Raw genomic sequence first — 9,474 nt, forward strand, 5'->3', positions numbered from 1 at the left:
AGGCTGTTTGTGTCAAATCACCACTTGCAAGTATGGGCACCTGCAGCAGGTGGCATCTGAAAAGCTTCTGAGTGTCAGCTGACCAGGGCATGGACTTTAATGCTACCCATCACCAAATGGAGATGACCAACGTCTATAAATAGATGAAGACCCTCCAGAACACACATATACATATACATACACAAAAATTTTGAAGATTCTCACTCTCACAATTAGCGTAGTCGTATTTTTAGTTCTTTAGAAGCTATGCTGTGGTGCCAAGACGATCAGAAGGGTTGAGAACTACCATCACCACTGGTCAGGGAGCGGAGGAAGTCAAGCTTGAGAAAGACATTTCGTTCAACTCCTATACAAGTGATTATACATAACTAGATTAAGCCAAAGAGATACAAGAGATTGTACTATATGGCTTACTCAGTTTCTTTCATCTCATTTATCACTTTAAATATTGCTTTTGTAAAGATAATCTGCTTCTTATAAGATTCATATATTTGATCCATCACACTTTGTCATTGTTTATTTCTTGTTTATGTTGAATGCATCTGTACTTTATGCAAAATCTCATTTCAAACGCTTAAGCCATCTTGATCAATTGGTGAAAGCATCCTTAGCTTAGATTATTCGAAAGAATAGATAAGCCAGCATCAAATAGGACGCCTAGTACATCTCGAGATAGACTTACTAGTGTCTATTGCATTCTGTGTTAGACGCATGCATCCTAGAGATAGGTTTTGTATGTTATTCGCACTGAGAAGTGTTGAATAAAGTCTAACGTATAAACAAAGATAAGAAAATCATCCCATCTCATGCACATCACACTCTGGTTTGTGTACACTCATCTTAGACCGACGCATACCACTTACATTAAAACCATTTTCGCATGATCCATCACTCACTACTCATCTTTTGTATCTTCTTGCACAAGCACAACACTTTACTGTAAATAACACATTTCTCTTCATACATTTAGAAAACCCCTACAATAGCTACAACGCAAGGTCTACGTTAGTTTAACTGAATCCCTAAGTTCGACCCTGGACTTACCAGGAACCTAAATTGGATTTATACTTGGGTCTGGTTTAGGAAAACTTGAATGTCAATAATGGAGTGTTATACGTTCTGTTGCATATCTCTAACGCACCAACGCGTTACAATCACATAAACGCATCAAAGCATCAACGCATCATTTATAATTAGAACTTATTCTTCCAATTTATTTTATACAATACACTCCTAGTGCGAATCACAAAATCAACAAACAAGGGCTCCAGCTAGCTTTACGGAATAGCTTTCTAGTTTTGAATGATGTATATATTGTTCTCGAACTAGAAAGGAACCTCATTTCTGTAAAGTGTTTATTGCAATGTAAATATACTGTCTCATTTAATGTGGATAAAGTGTTTATTCATAAAGATGGTGTTTTTATTTACACAGCAAATCTGGAATCGAATTTATATGTGTTAAGGCTGTTAGCCATTAATTCTCTCCTTAATACTGAATTGTTTAGAACTGTCATAACTCAATAAAAACGTGACAAATTTCTCCAAAAGAAAATGTCCATCTTTGGCATCTTCGTTTAGGGCACATCAATCTCAATAGGATTGAGAGATTGGTGAAGAATGGATTTCTAAGTGAGTTAGAAGAAAATTCTTTACCAGTGTACGACTCTTGCCTTGAGGGTAAGATGACTAAACAACCTTTTACTTGAAAAGGTTATAGAGCCAAGGAGCCTCTTGAGTTAGTACATTCTGACCTTTATGGTCCAATGAATATGCGGGTCTGGGGTGGCTATGAGTATTTTATCAGTTTTACTGATGATTACTCCAAGTACGGGTATGTTTATCTTATGCAACAGAAGTCTGAATCCTTTGAAAAGTTCAAAGAGTTCAAGGCTGAAGTTGAAACCACGGTCTGAATCGTTTCCCAACTCTCAGCGTCAGATATACCTTAGCAAAATGGTGTAGCGGAAAGGAGAAATAGGACTTTGTTGGACATAGTTCGCTCGATGATGGATATGCTTCCTTACCGGATTCGTTTTGGGGTTTTGCAATGGAGACTGCGGTATACATACTCAACTATGTTCCCTCCAAGAGTTTTGCAAGAACACCTCTAGAGTTGTAGAACGGGTGTAAAGCTAGTTTACGTCAATTCCGCATTTAGGGTTGCCCTGCACACGTGCTTGAGGCTAATCCCATGAAGTTGGAACCACGGTCGAGGTTATGCCCCTTTCTAGGCTACCTCAAAGGTACATGAGGGGTTGTTTTTATGATTCGACGAAAAATAGAGTGTTTGTTTCAACAAACGCTACTTTCCTGGAGGAGGATCATATAAGGGAGCACAGTCCACAAAGCAAAGTCATGCTGCGTGAGCTTTTCAATGAAACTACTAGAACTTCAATAAGAGTTATTGAAGAGCCTACTACATTAGTAAGAGTTGTTGATGTGAGTTCATCCAGTAGGTCGGTTCCACCTCAAGAGTTGATGGAACCTCGACATAGTGGGAGGGTTGCGAACCCACCCATTCGCTATCTGGTTTCACGGAAATCCTTGCTATGGTAGCAGATGACATTGAGGATCCTTTGTCTTATCGGAAGGCAATGGAGGATGTTGATTGGGATGAATAGGTTAAGGCCATGGATCTCGAGATGGAGTCGATGTACTTCAACTCAGTATGGGATCTTGTAGATCAGCCTGATGGGATAAGGCCTATAGGTTGTAAATGGATCTACAAATGCAAACGAGGTGCTGATGGAAAGGTACAAACCTTCAAGGCTCAACTTATGAAAAAGGGTTATACCCAGGTAGAGGGAGTCAACTATGATGAGACTTTCTCGCATGTTGCCATGTTAAAGTCGATTTGCATCCTTTTGTCCATTGCAACTTATTGTAAGTATGAGATATGGCAAATGGATGTCAAGATGGCCTTTCTGAATGGCAATCTTAAGGAGACCATTTACATAGTGCAACCCGAGGGATTCATAGCCCAAGGTCAAGAACGAAAGGTTTGCAAACTGAATTGGTCCATTTATGGACTGAAACAGGCGTCTCGGTCTTGGAACATACGGTTTGATAATGCGATCAAGTCATATGGCTTTGACCAAAACGTTGATGAATCTTGTGTCAACAAGAAGATCATCAACGCTTCAGTAGTCATCTTAGTGTTGTACGTAGACGATATCCTACTCATTGGGAATGATGTAGGTCTACTGACTGTAGTTAAGAACTGGCTAGCGACTCAATTCCAAATGAAAGATTTGGGAGAGGCTCAGTTTGTTCTAGGTATACAGATCTTTCGGGATCATAAGAACAAAATGCTAGCACGGTCTTATGCATCGTACATTGACAAGATATTGCTCAAGTACTCGATACAGGACTTCAAGAGGGGTCTACTGCCATTCAGGCATGGAGTCACTTTGTCTAAGGACATGTGACCTAAGACGCCTCAAAAGGTAGAGAAAATGAGACGAGTCCCATATGCATCTTTCGTTGGTAGTTTGATGTATGCGGTGCTCTGTACTCCTCCAGACATCTACTACGTGTGGGCATAGTCAGTAGGTATCAGTCTAACCCAGGCAAGTCACTGGACCGCAGTGATGAACATCCTTAAGTATCTTCGAGAACGAGGGACTACATGCTCGTGTATGGTTCTAGAGATTTTATCCTTACTAGATACACAGATTCTGACTTCCAGACTGATAAGGCTCTCACAAGTCCATATCAGGGTCAGTCTTTACTCTTAACGGAGGAGTTGTAGTGTGGCAAAGCACTAAGCAGGGGGCATCGCCGACTCCATTATGAAGGCGGATACGTACGGGCTTGCGAAGTTGCTAAGGAGGCCGTCTAGCTCATGAAGTTCTTACAGAATAGAAAGTTGTTCCAGATATGTCTAGGCCCATTACCCTCTATTGTGATAATAGTGGGGCAATGGCGAACTCCAAGGAGCCGAGGAGTCACAGGAACGGCAAACACATAGAGTAGAAGTATCATCTGATCCGCGAGATAGTGCATCGAGGGGACATGATCGTCACAAAGATCGCTTCAAAGCACAATGTTACTGACCCGTTTATGAAGGCTCTCACGGCTGCAGTGTTTGAGGGCCACCTACAGAGTATGGGTCTACAGGATCGCTCGCGGCTGGACTAGGACAAGTGGGAGATTTTCTTGTACTGGGCTTTTATGCCATAGCTTATTGTTTTGTACTAGTTTATTGTACACCCCACTTCGCTTTAGGACAATTGGGAGATTGTTAGGGTTGATGCCTTAAAGTCTCATGTCCTGTAGTTTATAAACAGTTTGTACAAATGCTTGTATTGTGTAATATATGATATTTACTTTACATCTTGTATTTTGCTCAGTTACATGTTTTATTTGCTTTACCACAAACCAATAAACATAAAATCTCTGGTTATCTCTATGTGACTCAAGCATGTATGTCGTGACATACAAGTGGATCATGTCTTGAGTGATAACCAAAATGGTCTATAGTATATAGATATAGGAAGGAAACTTTATCCTGGTAACGCTACAAATGCGGCCCGCTTTATGGAATGGTCACAAGTGTTGTCACTTGTCACATAATGTCTGATCTTGATCATTCGTGTTAGGGACATACGAATGGGGACATCCTATACAAAGAGTTTGTATAAGACCTGACCACGAAGTGTTAACGTCTCGTTATAAACACCATTCATGACAAAGACTTCACTTCACTAGGATGACCATAGGTAACATGACCTCACTTAGAGGGAACTCCTACCATTGAGGGTGGTCATTTGATTTGTATGGGTGTGAGTGGCCAGGTCGCCGATTCAAACCTACTATTTTGGGGATTCTCGTCTGATTTGGGAGCTAGAAATTCAACTGCACAAGATGGAATTCACTCCTTCCCCGATGCATAGATAGATAGCTCCCTTAAGGGCTGATTCTGGGGCTTGAACGATGTGGCGCCACACACTTTCTCTTGGCCCGAGAGGTGTTCACACATAATTGGACTATTTTGTATTGTTCATTAGAGGAATCAGTGGTAGGAAGAGTTCACTTGTTGCTCTTTAGGGGAATGCCTGATAGTTAACGGATGGTGGATCTCGTGGCTAAAGAGTTTAGTCAGCTATTCACGGACCGTTGGAGCTTCAAGCCAGATGTCCATTAGGTCCCTTGGGTAGCTTGGATAAAGTCGATAATCAGTGTTTGGGATACTTTGAAATGTTCAAATTGACAAGAGGAAGTTCGATTATATATGATATAATTGGACTGATTAATTATATATTATATTTGGACTGATTAATTATATATTATATAATTGGCTAAATGTATAAGATACATTATTTTGGAGGAAATTAGATATAAATATGATTTATATATCAAGTAGAGGAGAAATTACTGTAGTAGACATGTGATATCAAACTATAAGGTAAAAATATAATATAATTATATTTATTATTAATTTAATTGGTTAATTATATGATAATTAACCTAAAATCTCTCTCGGACGTGCGTTAGTGGGGAACAGCGTCGGTTGTTGTAACTGATGAATAAAAATGAAATTTATTTCATTTTGAATCATTCGAAAAAAGATCAAAAGGTTTGCGTTGGTGTGAAAACGTAATCGATCGCTTAAACTCAAGAACCTATACAATAGTCCCTCAGTGCCTAAACGATCGCATACCTCGCGCCTAAACGATCGCCTACCTAGCGCCTAAACGATCGCACACTAAGTCCTAAACGATCGTATAGTGTGTCGTGTTTGTTAAATAATCGCCTATTTTTTTCTAAACGATCGTTCAGTAAAATCTACACGATCGTGTAGTTTCTTCTAAGCGATAAGAAGCTTGCTATGCGAAAGCTTCATATTCTTTCCCACTTGCTTATCGCCTACACGATCAATTCTTCCTCCTACCTCTACCAAACTCACCAGAGACCACGCTTTGGGTTCTCACGCCGAGAATACCTAGTGCTTTTTTCTGGTGATGTTGTCTATGCTGCGTTCGTGTGTTTGCGGTTGTTTGTGCTGTTGTAGGCGACTCATCTGCAGAGCGTTGGTTGATCAGGTAGAGGTCTTCCGTTGCATTGAGTTCCAAAGTTTGAAGAGCGTCTTCAACTGGTATGAGAACTCTCTCCCTTGTTATTTTTTTGTTCAAAGCATGCCGTTAATTATTGTTTGTTTTCATAACTGTGTGTTTGAATGTATATGGTATATTTTGGTCACTGTGAAATTAGAGCGGTTCGAATATGCTCATGGAACTCTTCGTTAAGAGATCCTTCACATATAAGTTACTTTCCATCGAATCAAAATCAATCTCCATTCCATTCTTGAAAATAAACACTTTATTCTCAGAAAAGGAGACGGTATACCTTTGTTCAATGAGACAAGAAACCGAGATTAAGTTCCTCTTAATATGAGGAACTACGAAAACATTATCTAGTAACAGATAACGTTTCTTGTCCAAAAATAACTCCAGCCTGCCTATAGCAACAACTGAAACAACCTTACCAGTACTGACTCATAGAGTCATCTCTTCTTGTGGCAACGTTTGCCAGGAATTGAATCCTTGGTAAGAGGAACTGGCATGGTTGGTAGCACCCGAATCTAGGATCCAAGAAAAATCATCATTTTCTACCAAACACGTCTCCAAGACTAATAAATCAGATTTACTGTCTTTAGATATCCTCCGCTTTTGGAGAGTAGTGGGATCTGTATCATAACCTAAATAAGCTCCAAGTTGCATTTCAGAGAACGCTTCTCTTCCATGAACCTCAACGAAGTCAGCAACAATTGTTTCCTCTTCCTGGAGTTTAACTTGGGAACTAACACTACTGGTTTTGTCATCCATCCCTCTGTGCTCAAAAAGTAAGAATTGAACATTCAAACAAGTCTTGCAACGAGTCCATGATCTCACATGCAATGACCATGTTCTCAACCCTTTTAGCCAAAACATCAGGTATGCTAGCCAATATGTGAAGTCGAGCCAATAAATTAGCCTTCATCCACACCTCATATGCATTGCGAACACTTCGCGGTGCATCAAGGGTCGGGACTTGAAGACATTCCTCAGCCATGAAAAATTCGAGGTCGTTTGCCACAAAAAACGTTTTACAAGACTCTTTCCACTATATGTAATCGATCAAATTAAAGGCTTTAAACGAAAATACTAACAAGTTACTGAAAACAAAAAACATTGACTTATATTAAGTTTTAAGCAAATACCCGTTGAAAAAACAAACAACATCCAATAAGGTTCAGCAAAACTAACATGAACCCCATGTGACATCTAGTTTTGCAATGACGCTTCAAAGGTTTAGGACAAAAGTGCCGAAGTGAGGTCAATTATCCCTCCTCTGAATTGAGACATTCCCAACCAGTCATTAATACCAGAACAACTCTTGCTCCTATAATGACTAGCTATCATGGATTTGGTCAAGAGATCATTAACTTACTTAACAACCTCTTGTAAGTGTGACCCGCCATTTTAGGCCCTAAAGATCCACCCCTAAGCAGCCAATCCAAAGTGAAAAAATCCGATTGGGGCAAAACCTAAAGCGACCCTATCCATTTCTGGAGTTCACTTTGATCTTAACCAACTGCACAAAACCCATCCAAAGGGGGACGCACCTAAGGCGCCATGAGGGAGTACAAAATGATCTGACGGTGTGAACCAATGACAGAGACCGTAGGACGTATTGACACACACCTTTCACCCACTTACTATAAACACTCTCTTTGTCCACCTTGATATTCACTCATGCAAACACCATCCGAAGAGAGATGCTCCTAGGGCACCACGAGACCAAGCCTGAATCTCATGGTGTGAACATTCAGGGAGAAACGTGAATGGAATCATTGACATATCAAATACATCTTTTCCTCCCACTGAGTATTTTATAACCTAGGATTTAGTTTACTTAGAAAAAAACACGGATAAGGATTTTAACTAAATGACTGTTTAGGTTTTCCTGAGAGTAACGTTTACCTTGGATAGTTGAAACAACTTTTGATCATCATCCATTAAACTCTTTAACGGAGTCTTTGACCAACTATCACATGCTTGCAGAAAATCTATCTAATTCACCTTTACAGGTAGGTTCCCAGGTAGGGGTATTTCGTTTCCGTCAGCTTAAGAACCCCAGCCTAGACAGAACCCACCTTAGATAAAAGATCCCTTATAGATAGATTTAATACAATTTTAATCATTTATGCCAATCAATTTAATCCTATTAAACCGATTTAAAAAGATTAAACTTAGGTTTCTAATCCCATTAGAACCTCTGAACTTAGATCTATCTCAATCCAATTTTAAAACACTTTTAAAATAATGAGTTCACCTTAAGTCCGCATGCAACTCTTTCTTATCGATTTTAGTTCTAATTTCTATTATAACCCTTATAACAGAAACAACCAAAAAACAACCACAACGCAAAGCTAACACATAAAAGGCATTCATAACTTTTATAAACAGCCTAAGTGTCATGCTCCATGCATTATCCATTCATTGCTACCTTTTTATATAACATTTATACAAACAAGCAATGAACCAAGCAAAACATGCTTCCATACACCCTTATACTATAACGCTTATAATATAAAGATGATGCATGATAATGCTCACTACATGCAAAAATATAACTTTTATATTTCATGATGCATGCGCATGCTTTCATGTAATTTCATCATAAAATATTATAACTCTTATAATATATGATGCGTGAATAATTGCACAACCTGTGGGTTTTAAATCTATGTGTCAAATACTTTGCCACATAAACCACATACATCACATGTATAATAAACAAATTTTGATGAACTGGGAATAATTGCCTCAAATCCTAAAAAAATAAAAATAAATAAATAAATAAAAAGCTAACTACTACAAAACCAAAGAGTCTCAGGTTCAAACAGGCGAACTGGGACTTGAACCATCTGGGTGAAGTCCGCAAATCCACTGATCGTGTACTAAACTCCCCGCGATCTCTACACGAAAGAATAAACACTCTGCTCAAGTGTTTACCTATGCTTCCAGAGCTAAACAATCGTTTAGCAACGATCATGTACCTTTTAATATGTGATGAAGCACGAGGTACGCGATCGTCTAGCACACCGCGTACAACACAAGCCTTATATGATTATCTAAACGACTACGATGCGATGAAGCACGATTATCTAAACGATCCCTGAGCAAGCGCCTTCGTATCGTATACCACATGATCGCGTAGTCAATGACTATGCAATGAGCATGCTAACTACACAATCGTTTAGTGCACACCTTCTTCTAAAGGATGAGCATCATATGCTCCTACTACGATCGTCTACCTCCAGCATCTACTCGATCGGACAACCAATGCTACGCGATAGAGTAAACAATTTACCCCAGCTTAACGATCACTTAGTAAATACTACACGATTGCATAGAAAAATCTACATGATCGTTTAGATAAATCCCAATGATCGTTTACCTGAGGCTACACGACACGACCAACTCTT

This window comes from Benincasa hispida, chromosome 7 (genome assembly GCF_009727055.1).
Source record: "Benincasa hispida cultivar B227 chromosome 7, ASM972705v1, whole genome shotgun sequence".
NCBI classification, from domain to species: domain Eukaryota; kingdom Viridiplantae; phylum Streptophyta; class Magnoliopsida; order Cucurbitales; family Cucurbitaceae; genus Benincasa; species Benincasa hispida.